Source organism: Pseudonaja textilis, chromosome 1 (genome assembly GCF_049901715.1).
Source record: "Pseudonaja textilis isolate UNSWEBS1 chromosome 1, rPseTex1.2, whole genome shotgun sequence".
In the NCBI taxonomy this organism is placed as follows: Eukaryota; Metazoa; Chordata; class Lepidosauria; order Squamata; family Elapidae; genus Pseudonaja; species Pseudonaja textilis.
Window position 1 is genome coordinate 144285247 of NC_141990.1, and position 17701 is coordinate 144302947.

The following is a 17701-nucleotide window of genomic DNA, read 5'->3' on the forward strand; positions in this document are numbered from 1 at the left end:
TCTCCCTTTCTTCTTTTTCTCTCTTTCATTTATGTATGTGTTGTTGGTTTGTTTTAATTGTAAAATCAATAAAATGCATTTAAAAAAAAAACACCATTCATGGGTGTCCCCCCTGTTCCTAACCACAGCACAAACATGCCCTGCAGCATTGAGATTGCTTGCTGTGTCTCCTTATGGTGTTACCTTCATCTCATTCTTAGTCCATAAGTGAGAGGGGCTTAAGTTGTCCTTAGCTATGCTGGTATTTAATAGCTTTTTCTTCTTTATTCCTTTATACTTTATTCCAACACTGTCCACTGTTAGGCTTTGTCACTCCTTCCACCTTAGGAGGAAGTTAATTGACTACAATGGCCCTGAGAACTGAGGCAGTCAAGGCAGAAATAGGGATCTGCAATGAGAAGAGCTGCTATCATTTTGATATGGATAGATGGCTCCAACTCACTAAAAAAAGAATGGCCACCATAAATTAGGCTGACTGGATGGTGGTTTCCATCCTGTGATCCTCCATGCTAACCAAATGCCTGGCCATCACTCTTGAATGCCACTGCTTTCAGACCAAGGGCCAATCAACGCGACTTGTACATACACACTCTTCCCATGATCTATGGGAGAAAGCTCATTATTTTCCCAAGATCTGGCCTTCCCTTCTCCAGAGGGATAGGAAAGAACTATGATTTTTCACTCTGCCTGGCAGGACCCAATAAGTTTAAGCAGGAAGAATTAGTTGTTCTGAAACAAGAAAGTTTACATCCTATGCTGGAGACAAGATGGAGCCAGGGTGAGGAGAACACTGTGTTGCCTATATGGTCTGGTATGAATATAAATTGTGAGTAAGAAAACAGCTTGATAAATACCGCGATACAAGAGGAGCTGTTTCTGTGGCTAATAGTCAGCCAGCCCTGCTATGTTGGGAGGACATCCCACCACCTCATTTTATCGAGCTGGGGTCCTGAAGTCACCCCATCTTTCCGAAGGACAATTAGGATCATTTAAAAAAAAAAAACTTCACTGTTTAAGAGGAAACTATTAAATCAAAGAAAGTTTGACTGTGACTGTGTGAAGGGACTCCTTACTTTACCCATATTGGAGCCCAATCCAAAATCTGGAGAACCAGGAACCTCCTGGGCTGAAACAAAAGCCCTTCTTGGATGGAGAGCCCATTAGAATCGGTTTGTGTCCCTGGTGAAGAGACAAGCACAGGGTCCAAAAGGAAGATCGGAGCAGAAGGTTCCTTAGTGTTCCATCCTGAGGGGTCCTCCTTCTTCTGCTGGAAATCCCAACTCCTTTTGCTTGCTGGACACAAGAGGATGCTTTGCTTCTGTCCAGATTTTTTTTTCCAAATGACCTAGACATTAAAGGTCTCATATCAAGTCATCTTTAAGAGCAGGCCCCAGGTGAAATCCAGTTCTATCTAATCTCCTTCCTTCTGCTTTCTTCACTCTACTGCCCTTCCCTCATCAGAAATGGCATTGCCCATTATGGAACCATAGCCATCTCCCAGCAGATTTTAAAAGCAGCAAGTGGTTTTGCCTCTTGTACCGCATGGGATAACCTGTGACCCTCCTAACCCTTTGTGGGAATCCCCCTCATTGAGATGGCCAAGGACAGAGTTGGCCAGCGTTTTGAGGTACCTAGCACTTTTAATGGGCATATCTTTATTTAAAAAGATCTAAAATTAGCCCCACTCTTATGTATGAGGTGACCCTATCCCAGAGGTCTCCAAACTTGGCAACTTTAAGACTTGTGGACTTCAACTACCAGAATTCCTCAGCCAACCATGCTGGCCCGAAAATTCTGGGAGTTGAAGTCCACAAGTCTCAAAGTTGTCAACTTTGGAGATCCCTGCCCTATCCTCTGTGGGTGTCAGCTGTCTAAAAAATATTAGTATAGTCCTCAGCCAGGAAAGGTTATCCATCCCTTATTTAAGGGAGTAACTCCTTAGGAGCACATTAAGCTTTATTTATCTCTGCCTCCCGTGCCCCTCCTCCTACCCCCAGCCTAATCCTGTATGTTAGAAAGCTGATCCATTCTTTTAACAGCTAAATTACGGAGGTTTTAAAGTGTGCATTTGCCCAACATTCAATCCAATGTACCAAAATGATGAGTGTTGTCTGGAAGCATCCCAGTGCAGTAGAAATGATGATACAATTAACACTCAGTGGTATACAGTGGGTGGATAATATTTTGATAAATCCAGATTCAAATCCCTGATTTGGGCTTCTTGCTGTCTTTTGGGCTAAATTCAAATTTCTATTTGTAAAAAAAAGTGGGAACTGAAACACAGGTTTGTTAGAGCAATACATGCACTTTTACACCAAAAACGAATCCAACCGTGGCCATTACATCTACACACACACACACACACACACACACACACACACACACACAAAATCACCCAGTTGTCTATGGATTCTGATTCACTTTAGATCCTAATGAAAACTATGACCATCCAAATCATACTAGTTGTATTTAAACCAAATGTCTTCTTCTGTTGGAAATATGTATGTCTTTGTGTAATATATCTGTGGGATATACGTTTGTGTCTTTTAGACCCTGGCACTAAAGAGCATGTTTGAAACACATACAGATGTTTCAGCAGATATCCAAGGTAGCTAGCTTCTAAAAAAAAAAAAAAAAAAAACTTCAGATTTTATGTTCCTAGCTGCTGGACTCACCTATTCAACTGCTTTTTTATATAACGCTCTTAAGGAAAGATGAATGTGACTCAAAAATTGTGGTTAAAGCATGAATTAAAACTTTCATGGCATGTTAAGAAAGTACATACTTCCAATAGAAGAAGACATTTGGTTTAAATACAACTAGTATGATTGGATGGTCATAGTTTTCATTAGTCTCTACTTAAGAAGGGGGTGCGTATGACCTAGAGTCACAGTTGAAGGAAGCGCACAGTAAGGAGCAGTAAGAGTTAACAATAAGAAGCTTAAGGTAGTACCTGAGATTGTAAACAGGTCCTTTATTTATGGAGGAAGGTGTGGAAATTCATTAGCATACACCAAGAGTGCTGCAGTTTTAATTTGGCCCTGCTGACATATAATAGGGAAATAGCCACTTTCAGATGTGTTGGGTTTCCACATCCTTAAGCACTGGACACTTGAAATGGAACATATCCGGAAGCTAGCAAGTTGGGAAAGTGGTCTGACCAATGGGAAGAAATAGCTTAAGCTGGGAGGAGAACAACTGCTGTATTGATGCCTTCCCATAAAACTATATGAACATAATGTGTGTGGGGAGGCAGTAGCATTGGAAAGAAACATCAGGAAAGGTGACTGTCTGAAGGGCAATTGCAGTCCAGTCTCAACAAGTCCACTGAACCTGTCTAAGCAATACCACTTCAAATGTCAAGTAAGGAAGAGTTAATTTTACTCAGTTTGGATGATACAATTTGGACAGAGGTTGACAAATGAAATGTGTCAAATAGACAAAGAGAAAGGAAGCAATAGTTTCAGAGACTGCCACCCATTTACCTCCAAGAAGCAATGCAAGAAGCACTCTCCTTCTATAAGCAGACTAAAAAAGACTTTAATCTCAAGAAAAAGCCAAGCCAAGGAGAAAGCACTGGATGACTTCCTTGTTTCAGAAAATAATAATCTCTTTAACCTGCAAAGACGACATTTCTTCGAAAGATACCTTGAATTCGTTGAACACCTTGCTGAATACTGGCTGGTGCCCATCTTGAAGCAGCCAGATTGAGCACCAAGCTGTGATGATTGGCAGAATCAGTGGATGAGAACATAGGATCAAGATGCTCTGAGGACAGTTTTCTTACAGAAAAATTAGATGAGCCATCCAGGGAAAGAAGCCTGTGTTCAAAGAGGCTTTTCAATACCTTGTTAGTCCAACTGATCAAGGCACATCCTTGTGTCAGTACCATCGACGTGTAAACATTGGCAAGATCTACAGGATAATCTCCCATTGCAGATCCTTTCTTCTATATATTTGGCTTTGGTGTCCATTTCCTAGTTGGATTTTGATAGGACTGTTTTCCATGTTTATGCAATGTTCTGCTTTGATCCAAATTTGTATTACTTGCTTTATCAAGTGTTTGGTTTTATATATTTTACTGATGCAAACCATGTGTAGGGAAACTGCCACAGGACTGTAGAAAAATATATGCTTACTTATGTACAATTAGCATGATGTTGGTTTTACAAAGCTATTTTTTAAATTGCTGCTGTTGCCTCACTGGGATATTATTTGTCTAATCCTCTCTCTCTCTCTCTCTCCCTCCCTCCCTCCCACCCTCTCTCTCCAGTTTTCAAGAACAAAGTTTTTTTTTAAGTCAAAGGAATTTTCCCACATCCCAGCTGTTTTCCACCAGTTGCTGGTCTGAAAGTGTTTCCAAACACTTCGCTTGCCATCTAGTGGTCAAGTAATGGAGGTGAAAATAGTATTTTGGAGCAAATAAAACTTGCTTTTGCTATTTGAGGAAAATATCCACTTTTTTTCTTTTTGAACCAGCAACTGTTATGAGAGAGCCAAATGTGAAGATGTTTACACTGGGGGCAAACGTTTATGGCTCCATATCTAAAATATAGAAGGAAATAGTTGCATTTGTTTGTTTCTTTTGGAACAGAAAAGTTTTTTAAGGATAAATATTCTATATTTATTATGGGCCATAATAAATTACTTCCCATTGGTCTCAGTTAGAGATAAATGATCTTCTGAATTAAGAATGGACAAACCATACCACTTTTTAAAATCATATGATTTAAGAAATTGCATACTTGCATTGTATTTCATAATTTACATATCTTTGAGCAGGGGGCTGTTGCTTTTATAAAGTAAGTTTCATTAGCACAAGCAAAGTTCATAAATCTCTGGTGGAACTTTTCAGAGTACCAAAAATAGCTGTAATATCATGAGATAAATCAGAATAGCAAATAATTTGAAGGTAGTAACAGTGGTGGAAGTGTTGAGAATCTAATATCGGCTTTCATTTAAGAAAAAGCATCCGTAACAGCAAATTTGCAAAAACAATGAAAAGGGCACAACTGAGTTGAAAAAAAAAATGAATTAGAGTCATTACTAAAACAATTTAACACTATACTGTGTAGCTAAAGATAATATGTGCAAGTCTAAAACAAATATGCATGTCTATTTGATTGACTGATTTATATTTACAGGTCGAAAAATTAGAATATCGTGCAAAAGTTCATTTATTTCAGTAATGCAACTAATATATGAGGTAGACTCATTACATGCAAAGCAAGATAGTTTAAGCCATGATTTGTCATAATTGAGAGGATTATGGCTTACAGCTCATGAAAATCCCAAATCTACAATCTCAGAAAATTAGAATATTGTAAAAAGGTTCAATATTCTAGGTTCAAAGCGTCCCACTCTAATCAGCTAATTAAGCCATAACACCTGCAAAGGGCTCCTGAGCCTTTAAATGGTCTCTCAATCTGGTTCAGTAGGACTCACAATCATGGGAAAGACTGCTGACCTGACAGTTGTGCAGAAAACCATCACTGACACCCTCCATAAGGAGGGAAAGCCTCAAAAGGTAATTGCAAACGAAGTTGGATGTTCCCAAAGTGTTGTATCAAAGCACATGAATAGAAAATTATGTGGAAGGGAAAAGTGTGGAAGAAAAAGATGCACAAGCAGCAGGGATGACTGCAGCCTGGAGAGGATTGTCAGGAAAAGGCCATTCAAAAGTGTTGGGGACTTTCACAAGGAGTGGACTGAGGCTGGAGTCAGTGCATCAAGAGCTACCACACACAGACGGATCCTGGACATGGGCTTAAATGTCGTATTTCTCTTGTCAAGCCGCTCCTGAACAACAAACATCAGAAGCGTCTTACCTGGGCTAAAGAAAAACAGAACTGGTCTGTTGCTCAGTGGTCCAAAGTCCTCTTTTCTGGTGAGAGCAACTTTTGCATCTCATTTGGAAACCAAGGACCCAGTCTAGAGGAAGAATGGAGAGGCACGCACTGCAAGATGCTTGAAGTCCAGTGTGAAGTTTCCACAGTCTGTGTTGATTTGGGGAGCCATGTCATCTGCTGGTGTTGGTCCACTGTGCTTCATTAAGTCCAGGGTCAACACAGCCGTCTACCAGGAGATTTTGGAGCACTTCATGCTTCCTTCCACAGATGAGCTTTATTGGGATGCTGACTTCATTTTCCAGCAGGACTTGGCACCTGCCCACACTGCCAAAAGCACCAAAACCTGGTTCAATGACCATGGGATTACTGTGCTTGATTGGCCAGCAAACTCGCCTGACCTGAACCCCATAGAGAATCTATGGGGCATTGCCAAGAGAAAGATGAGAGACATGAGACCGAACAATGCAGAAGAGCTGAAGGCCACTATTGAAGCATCCTGGTCTTCCATAACACCTCAGCAGTGCCACAGGCTGATAGCTTCCACGCCACGGCGCACTGAGGCAGTAATTGCTGCAAAAGGGGCCCAAACCAAGTACTGAGTACATCTGCATGCTTATACTTTTCAGAGGTCTGATATTGTTCTATCTACAATACTTTTTTTGTTGATTGCATGTAATATTCTAATTTTCTGAGATTGTGGATTTGAGGTTTTCATGAGCTGTAAGCCATAATCATCTCAATTATGACAAATCACAGCTTGAACTATCTTGCTTTGCATGTAATGAGTCTTTCTCATATATTAGTTTCACCTTTTAAGTTGCATTACTGAAAAAATGAACTTTTGCACGATATTCTAATTTTTCGAGTTTCACCTGTAGATCTTGCTTCTCCACCAAAACTGTTACAATATTATTTGCAATTAAAAAGTTCATTATAAAATTGGAAGTTGGTAGCCATCAATATTGAAATACACACATCATGTAGAAACACTGAGCTATCAAAGAACATTCCACATTAAGTTAAGTTTTTGTGTCTGTTTATAAATGTTATTAAAAGCAATTCAATTGCTTTCCTATCAAGCAAAATCCACACAGCCATTCAAAATCACTTCTTGTGTTAGGAATCACTTTTATTCTTGGCAAAGCAAGTCGGCAGTGCCTTCCTGCAATAATGTTTTCAAAAAGAATCTCCTATAGATTGTGAGACTTTTATGGCTACCCATTTCTTGTGAAGTCTTATTTAACACAAATATTATGTTCAATGCTCAAAGCAACATATAGAGGTAAAGAAATCCTTGCAGATTTTACTCCACTCGTAGCTGATTGTAGGTGTTGCTGATCTGTTTCTAAGTATTTGAACCAGCACTGTCCAAAGAGATTTCTGTGTCATGTAGCCGCAGTGCAGGGTATGCAGCGAAACAGAGAACTATCTTCCCATCAAAGTAGTACCTACCGGTATTTATCTACTTGCATTTACATGCTTTCAAACTGCTAACTTGGCAGGAGCTGAGGCAAGTGAGGGGAGCTCACTCCATCACACAGGGGTAGGACTCAAACCACTGGAGCACAGATCTTCTCTGGCATCTTTTAAGGCACTGAGCTAATGCATCTCCACCAAAACAACACGAAGCACAATAAATATTTTCAGCTTTAAAAGCCACTGCTTTTGCTGAAATAATGTTACATTACCTATAGTAGGTCCAGCGAATCATTGCAGCCAAACCGACAAATTAGGAAACCTAAGTATTATTAGCTTCAGGTTCTCAAGAAGCTCCTTAAACTCCTGCTAACTTCTTATTACAATGAATAGAGCCACACAAAACACTTTTAAAAGAAGTGGTTCAGATTTTATATGGTTCAGCATCTCTTTGTTCATTTTTTTTCCAGGCTTCCACACAAGTCTAAACAATAGGACCACTGTTTTAGGAGTTATATTATGTTTAATGTGTGCATTCCATGAAGCAGTGGCCTTGTTTCTTTACAAATTCCTTCCTGATAGGTTACTCCATAAGAGCCGATGCAATGTATATAAATCACACTGGCACGGTAGTTGTGATGGTTTCTTTTAAGAGAGAAATCAATGAATTCCTCAAACAGCCTGGGTTGCTTGTGAGATATTCATCCAAAACAAAAATATACTATACAACTGCAACCGCTTGCTTCAACTGGGATAACAATTTGGTATGGACAAAACCTTCCATTTTTCTTCCGGACCGTACCAATCTGGTTTTATAAGAATGGCCCCGACAGTTTGTCCTTTGAACTATATATGAGTAGTGGCATTCCAGATATAGCCTCCTCATACCTAAAATTAAGCAGGCACATAAACAGGGTGGACAAAAACCAGTGGTCTTGTCTAAAAGATCCTTTTGGAGGAAGATAAGAAGGAAATAAGTCATTAAGGAAACATGTCACCTAAACCGGACAAAAGAGGTTGGGCCTGAGACATGGGAAATCCCTCCCCAAATGCCATCAACAGCTACCAGACTTAAAAATCAACAAGGCAAGAGTAGCTGCCAGACTTGAGGATCAACAAACTTTGGTGAATAAAAGAGGCTCTGAAGCCCACCCACTTTTTGAGTCTTTAGATCCAGACTTGGTGCCTTCTATCCATCTTCCTTTTACCTACTAGCAATAGCACTTATATTGCTTTATAGCCTTCTCTAAGCGGTTTTATAGAGTCACCCTAGGGTCCTCATTTTACCCACCTCGGAAGGATGGATCAGCCTTGAGCCTGGTGAGATGTGAACAGCCGATAATTGGCAGAAGTGGCTGCAATACAGCACTCTAACCACTGCACCACAGAAGCTCTACTAGCTGGGGACCTGGTCAGAAATGGTCTGCACTCTGGCAGTTCGAGCCCAACTCTGTGAGGCAGAGTGAGCTCCCGTCACTTGATCCCTAGCTCCTACCCACCCAGCGGTTCAAAAGCATGCAATGTTGCGAGTAGATAAATGTGTACCACTTTAGTGGAAAAAACCTAGCTGTATTCACATGTGCTAAGAGTAGAAGTCTGCGCTGGACTCTGCCTGGGAATAAGGCATTGCAACGCTAGGCAAGGTGAGGCAAGACCAGCCAGGAGCACGGAAGACCCAGCAATCTGAGTGCCACTGTCAGCTGGAGTAAAGCTAGTTCACCCCATGATGCACCAAGGATAGGCACATAAGAGAATGAACTAGCATTCTAGGCTGTCAGGACTGCCTTATGTCTACCATGTGTAGATTTCCCTGACATATGCCATACGCTCGATAATAATACCTACTAGCATAGTTGAGCTGGGTGTGGAGGAGTACGTGTGTGCATGTGAGAAAGAGAAAATATTGATCAATATTTCAGAGAACACCAAGATTGGCAAATTTGCCACCAGCGCCCTGTGCTCTTCACAGATGAAAGCAGGTTCATACTGAGCACATGTGACAGGCGTGACAGGGTCTGGAGACGCCATGGAGAACGTTCTGCTGCCTGCAACAGCCTCCAGCATGACTGGTTTGGCAGTGGGTCAGTAATGGTGTGGGGTGGCATTTCTTTAGGGGGCCGCACAGCCCTCCATGTGCTTGTCAGAGGGAGCCTGACTGCCATTAGGTACCCAGATGAGATCCTCAGACTCCTTGTGAGACCATATGCTGGTGCAGTTGGCCCTGGGTTCCTCCTAATGCACAACAATGCTGGACCTCATGTGGCCCGGAGTGTGTCAGCAGTTCCTGCAAGATGAAGGCATTGATGCTATGGACTGGCCCACCCGTTCCCCAGATCTGAATCCAATTGAGCACATCTGGGACATCATGTCTCGCTCCATCCACCAATGCCACATTGCACCACAGACTGTCCAGGAGTTGGGGGATGCTTTAGTCCAGGTGTGGGAGGAGATCCCTCAGGAGACCATCCGCCACCTCATCAGGAGCATGCCCAGGCGTTGTAGGGAGGTCATACAGGCACGTGGAGGCCACACACACTACTGAGCCTCATTTTGACTTGTTTTAAGGACATTACATCAAAGTTGGATCCGCCTGTCATGTTTTTTTCCACTTAAATTCTGAGTGTAACTCCAAATCCAAACCTCCATGGGTTGCTAAATTTGATTTCCATTGATAATTTTTGTGTGATTTTGTTGTTAGCACATTCAACTATGTAATGAACAAAGTATTTAATAAGAATATTTCATTCATTCAGATCTAGGATGTCTTATTTTTGTGTTCCCTTTATTTTTTTGAACAGTGTATATTACTGTAGTTTGTAGGTTTTAAATTTAAATTACTCCAGAAGTTGTGGGTCCCCTATCACTGAAAGCTTTTAAGAGACTGGATAGGTAGAAAACTTTCGGTGGCATGGCAAGGACGAACAGAAGTGCAGAAGCCCGCTCGTGGTTTCAGCTAATCTCTTCTTGCAGTTGGTGCGATCCTTCGAGGGTGCTCGAGTCCCAGAGAAATTTGTGCCGGTGTGGGGAAGCCTCGGGCTGCAGTGTGGGGAAGGCAACCCCCCTGCAGCGAAGAGGAACCCCTCCAGAGCCCAACGAGCAAGAACAGCCTCCTGTCAATGGCAGCTCCGAAGTCCGGACTGCCACCGATGTGAAGAATCGAGTAAGTGACAGTTTGTGAGATCGTTTGGGAAGAGAGTGGTAGAGAAAGTTAGTGGCGGAGAGGAAGATTGGAAAGTTACAGACTGGTATTAGGCTGTTACAAGTGTTATGAGCTTCTGCCTAGAGCCCTAAAAGAAAGCGGCTAAAAGTGAAGCTGAGACAAGTGAAAGTGAACAGGCTCGGCAGACAGAAGGGAAAGTGAGGACAATAAAGAGTAAAAAGGGAAATCTATGAGATTGGGAGACTAGCATCTGGAAAGAGCCTGGAAGCCATGGAGGGTTTAGACTATTCTATTTGATTTCTATTTGGACAGACTTTATCAAACCAGAGAAGGGAAGAAGAGCGAAGCCGATGGGAAAAAAAAGATAGCGCGGCACCATTGGCGGTACTTTTAGAAACGCTGAAGTGGTTGCAGCACTGATACAATCTACTTAACAGACCTTTGGGAGAATACCGAGAACAATGATCTATTCGAGGAGGCGGCTTATTTGAAGGAAACCAGGACAACTGAACTTAGGAACGTTATGATAGAAAACAAAATCGGAAGCTTCTGAATGAGTGGGAATACCGCGTAACTGTAGTTATTATTCAGCAATTCCCACCCCACCCCCCATCCGGTGTGTCTGGAGTGAAAGCTCTTAAATTGAGAGACGGAAAACCAAAATCCTACCTCTAGATTTCCCTCCTTTCTTTATCATTTATTCCCTTTTTTGTTATATATTTGATCAATTTTTTCTCTCTTCCTTCTTTTTTTACTAGTTGGTATTATGATGAATTATCTCTCTTTATTCTCTCTTAATAATGATTATAAATATGCATACTGAGTAAAGGAATATTGACTGTTGTATTAGATTGTAAAATAATTGAATTAATTGATTTAATTAACGTATTAATAATAGAGATTGTTATATTTTGACCAGATATATAGGCGAAATAGTAAGAACATTAAGTATTAGTTAATCAATAAGTTTAGGGTTCTATATATTATTATTACAATTTATTGTGTGACTATAATTACGAATGTAATATTATCTGTGTTCAAGAATATTTAACACAAGATAAAATTAGATAAATATATATACAGATTTATAATATTTAGATATAGCTGGATTTGATATAATATTTATTATATAAATATTTATTATATGAAGTGAAGTACAGAGGTGGAGTACAGATCATACAAATTATATATTTGATTTAGAATCAGGATCTAAAATAATATATACATCCCAGTTAAGAATACAGCTACCCAATAGATAGATCAAGTAATTCGATACCGGTCAATTTTAGCATAGAGTTTATAACACTGAATGCTAATTTGGGATAATATACTTAACATAGTTCAACAACAAAAACAAATCTTAAAGGAAATGACTTCCACAACTACTACAGCTTTGAAAACTGGAAGGAAGGTCACCCCAACACTAACAACTACTTTGGCAACAACTTCACCCATGGCACAAAAAACCATAGAAGAAACATTACCAGTAGAGAAACAAGCCAACATTTCGAATGCCAACATCCAAGCAATGTTTTTGACTTTACAGGAATCAATGACAAAGCTGCAAGAAACAATGATGAAAAACCATAACGAGATGAGAGCAGATATTAATGAATTAAGAGGAGATGGGGAAATTAAAGGCAGAAATGAAAGCAGACATCTTCAAAGTAGAGGACAAAGTCGGAGTATTGCAGCAGGCCTTGGAGAAAAATGAAGCAACAATAAAAGAGGTAGAGAAAAGGACTGAATGAACGGAAAGGAAATTAGAAAGGGTGGATGAAGAATTAAAGAATGAGAGCAAAGAAATGGAGGACTCACTGTTCCTCTTAGAGATGGACAAGGCAGCTATATACCTGAGATTCCAAAATGTGGTGGAATCAAAAGAAGACTTGGAACATCTAATGGTGGAAATACTGGCTGGATTATTGGAGGACAAAGATGACATTCTAAGGGAGTTTGATGAAGTCTATAGGGTCAGTACCAATTATGCGAGACGCCACAAATGCCCAAGAGAAGTCCATATACGATTCACGAGAAGAAGTGTCCGAGATATTATGTATAGAATCTCTAGAGAGGGAACAATCACGTACAAAGGTAAAGAAATTGCGATTCTCAAACAGATACCCAGAAGAGTAAGAGAACAAAGGCGTGATTATAAGTTTCTAGCAGCTTATTTAAACCAGAAAAGAATTACATTCAAATGGCTTATCCCAGAAGGGATGTTAGTGTCTTGGAAAGAAAGGAAAATTAAAATAGATTCCATGGAAAAGGCTCAGGACTTCTATGAACGGCTGGTGGGTCTGGAGGATCAAAGCAGTAGGGAGGAATTGGAAACAAACTCCCAGGAAGATCATGGTGGACACAAAGATAAAGATGGAATTGCAGGAAATCAAGGGAATACTCATTTACACCAGGAGACAGAAGAAACTACACATCTTCAGACAGAAGGAGAGATCGGAATCGTTACAAGACAAAGAGTGAAACAGAATTAAATAAATGGAAGAAAAAAAATTACTATCAATTAATATAAATGGTTTAAATTCGACAATAAAAAGGAAAAGGATACTAGCTAAATTAATCAAACAAAATGCCGATATAATATGCCTATAAGAAACTCATATAAAGAAAAAAGATGAAAAATACTTAAGAGAGCCCGAAATTAGGAAAGCTATTTACCGCACCAGCAGACAAGGGAAAAAAGAAAGGGATTGCTGTATATGTTAAAGAGGACTTGAAAGCAGAGTTAATATGGTCGGATTTGGAGGGAAGAACTCTGGGTTTGCAGATCTGGATCAACGCCATCCCAATTCTCTTAATGGTAATCTACGCCCCTAATGGAGATCAAAAAGCGTTTTTTAAACATCTGTATGGAAAAATGGTAGGATTGGAAAAAAGAAATATTTGTATCATAGGAGATTTCAACTCTATTGCTGATTATCAAAAAGACCATAGTAACGGGGGGCGGGGGGGGAGAATAAACTGGGGGAAAGAGAGCTTCCTAAGATTTGTAGGGAAATGATGAAGGAGTTAAACCTAATTGATATATGGAGATTACGCCCCGAGTAAAAACAATTCACATTCTATTCAAATCCCCATCAAACATGGACATGGATTGACATGGCATGGATGAACGGGGAAATAGCAAATGAGACAAAAGAGGTGGAAATTTTACCTAATGAATGGGCAGATCACAATCCAATTCAGATAATATGGAAGGGTAGGGCAAAACCAAAGAAAAGATAGACATTAAATACCCAATTAATAAGAGAAAAAGAATATATCAACAAACTTAAGGAGGGATTAAATTATTTTTTAAAAGATAATGATAATGGAGAAACCACAAAGCAAAACATTTGGGATACAATGAAGGCAGTAATAAGAGGTATAACAATCTCTTATAATGCCAAGAGAAATAAGGAAAAATATGCCCAACAAAACAAATTACAACAAAGAATTAAGGAACTAAAAACTCAATTACAGAATACCCCAAAGGATCCAAAACTGCAAAATCAATTAGTGATAGCTAAACATAAATTGAACTTAATTGAACAAGAGAAAATCATTATGAATTTGAATCTGACTAGACAAACTTATTTCGAGCATGCTAATAAGCCAGGAAGATGGCTATCTTATAAAAAAAGGAAAGAAAAGAGATTGATATATCAACTAACAGACAGTAAGGGGGATATACAGCAGGAGATAGAACAGAAAAAAGAAATCGCCCATAAGTATTTTGAAGATTTATATAAAAAGGAAGATGTTAATGAGGATAGAATAAGGAATTATTTAGATGAAGTGAAGGACAAAGCAATTGGGAAAGAAATGGTAGAACTATTAAACAAAGACATTACTTAGTCGGAATTGAAATCAGCAATAGAGAATCAGAAAAAACAACAAACCCCCGGGCCCAGGTAGGATTCCAGGGGAGCTGTACAAGGCAATTGCAGAACAAATTGGACCTCTTATGGTAGAAGTTTTTAACGACGTTTTATTGGCAGCCAGGATGCCGGACTCATGGAGGGGGGCACTGATTTCGCTGATCCCGAAGGAGGATACGGATCCCAGATATATAAACAATTATAGGCCGATTTCACTGTTAAACACTGATTACAAAATATTCACCTCTATTATAGCAAACAGATTAAAAAGAATGTTAAATGTGCATATACATGAAGACCAAAATGGATTTCTCCTGACCAGACAAATCAGGAACAATTTAAGAACAGTATTAGATGTCCTAGAATTTTATGAAGCTCACCCCGAAAAACAAATTGCACTTATGTTTTTAGATGCAGAGGCTTTCGACAATTTAAATTGGCAATTTTTAATCCAAAAAATTTATAATATGAACCTAGGCACCAAATTTGAAAACATTATAACAACTATTTACGACACACAACAAGCTAATATTATAATAAACGGGGAATATACTTGCCCAATAAAAATAGGAGTTAGACAGGGCTGCCCACTTTCACCCCTGCTCTTCATATTATCATTAGAAACATTATTAACGTAAATTAGACAGAACCCAGATATAAAAGGATTAAAGGTTAAGAAAGAAGAATATAAATTGCAAGCATTTGCGGACAATATGATCTTTTTTATTGAGGAACCAATAGACAGAGGACAAAAATTGATGAATGAATTAGAACAATTTGGAGCAGTAGCAGGACTTAAAATTAATAGGAAGAAAACTAAATTAATGACTAAAAACTTAACAGAAAAACAGGAAATACAGTTAGAAGTTATGGAAATACAAGTGACAAAGAAAGTTAAATACTTAGGAATATGGTTGACAGCACATTGCAAGACACTCAAAGAAAATAACTATGACAAATTGATGTAGCAGGTAAAGGAGGACTTAGAATCATGGGGTAAGCTCCAACTTTCATTACTAGGTAGGATTACTACCATTAAAATGAATATTCTTCCTAAATTTCTATACCAATTTCAGACGATCCCAATTAAACTACTTTTTTTTTTTTAAGAACTCAACAAAATAACTCTTAAATTCATTTGGCAAGGGAAAAAACCTAGAATAAATGTAAAACCAATGCAGGATATGAAGAGCAGGGGAGGATTGGCACTTCCAAATTGGGAGTTGTATTACTCTTTAGTTTGAAGGAATGGGTGAATTTAACCAACAAGAGAACATTATTTTTAGAAGGCCACGATTTGCAAAGGGGGTGGCATGCTTTCCTATGGGATGTAGGGAAAACTAGTCAAAAATATTTCCATAGACATCTAATCAGAGACTCACTATTAACTAATTGGAAGAAAATACGGAAAAAACACTATATAAAAGTACCAATCTGGATTTCAACAATGGAGGTGATGATTCACCCAAACAATTTGGATATCACCAAAATGATTAAATATAAGGACCTATTGGACACACAAGGAAAGTTGAAATCGAGGCAAGAACTTCAGGAGCAAGGACAAAAAATTGACCAGTGGGCATACCTTCAAATTCAAAGTAGATACAAACAAGATAAGAATTCGGAATCAACAACAAGCTCCAGCAATTAGATAAAATTTCATTGGATCAGGCAAAAAAAATATAACAAAATTTTATAATTATTTATTAGAAGTTGAATTAGAAGAAGAAATTGTAAAAGGGAACATGATTGCCTGGAGTAGGAATGTAGGACGCATCACCTTAACGGAATGGGAAAAGGTCTGGGGTAGAAACAATAAGATCACAAAATCGGTAGCATATAAGGAAAATGCCTATAAAATGTTTTATAGATGGCATCTCCCTCCTTCGAGGTTAGCAAAGATGCACCCCAAAATGAGTCCAATTTGCTGGAAATGCAAAAAAAAAAGAAGGAACCTTTTTCCATATGTGGTGGTCATGTATAGAAGCCCAAAGCTACTGGAAGAAAATCAAAATTTGGCTGGAAGGAATGACAAAAGAGCAGATCGAATACAAACCAGAGTCCTTCTTGTTAGGGATCTTTGACAAACAAATTTCCAAAAAAGCGAAATACATAACAATACACATCTTAACAGTGGCCAGATTAGCCTTCGCCCAATGTTGGAAGCAGCCTCAGGCACCATCAGACGAAAAGATCATCCAAAAAATCTCAGGTTGTGCAGAAATGGACAAACTAACTTTGGCACTAAAAAACAAAGATAGCTCAATATACTACAATAGCTGGAACTGTTGGTACAATTGGATTGACCAAAGATAGATTTTACACTATAAGACGAAAGAGGATAGGATAAATCTATAGCAGTGATATATAGATATATGTAAAGATTAGGTGTGTGTATATGGCATAAACTAAGGGTTCTGGGGAAAAAAAATCTTACAAACTGTGGAAGATGAGAAAGTTTTTAATTGCTTTCTATTTTCCTTTCTTTTTTTTCTTTCTTTTCTTTCATTTGTGTATGTGTTGTTGGTTTGTTTTAATTGTAAAATTAATAAAATTTATTTATTAAAAGAGAGACTGGATAGGTATTTATCAGAAATACTGTATTCTCGTTAGAGCAGTGGGTTAGACTAGTTGACCTCAAGGTCCCTTCCATCTCTGTTACTGTTTCAAACCATTTCACCCCCCATCTCCCACCAAGTCTGGAGACTCTTAAGCTAATGGCAAGTGTTGTTTGCTTTGGTAGCAACGAAAGTGTTTTTTAAGTATTGCAAAGAGCATTGCAAGAGATCTCTGGAGGCAATTTAGTTCTAGGCTGAAGGCTGCTCTGGAAACAGCTGATGGGCAGCCCGCAGCATAGGGGAAAGTCTCAGTTCAGGCAGTGATCAATTAACAAATCAGAGGAAATAACTAGTTAAGTCAGATCTTTGTTCATTTAATGAGTTGATTCAATCTAGTTCATTTGATGAGGTTTTTTACTTGGGAGCCTAATGGCCAGGCTCCATTAGGCTTGTACCTTGAGGGCTTACCTATACTGTGAATGTAAGATCTCTGGTGCTCTTTGAGCTTGGTTTTCTTTCAGGTATTTTATTACTAAATTCGTCAACACCAAAGGTATATTGTGATACCTAATTTAGTAATGAAATGTCTGTGAGAAAATACTCAACCTCAGAATGCAGGTAACAGAAACCATTTTCCCTCAGAGCAAATAAAATAGTAGGAAACAATATGGATACAATAACTTTTTGTATATACTCTTCTTCCTAGCGTATTCCCGCAGGTGCAGGGTCTGCTATTCGGATCATTGAAGGCCACTTTGCAGTCAGTTGCATCTCCAGGGCACAGGCCTGCAGCTTACATATCTTTGTTGATGGTGTCTTGCCATCTGTTTGGGACACACC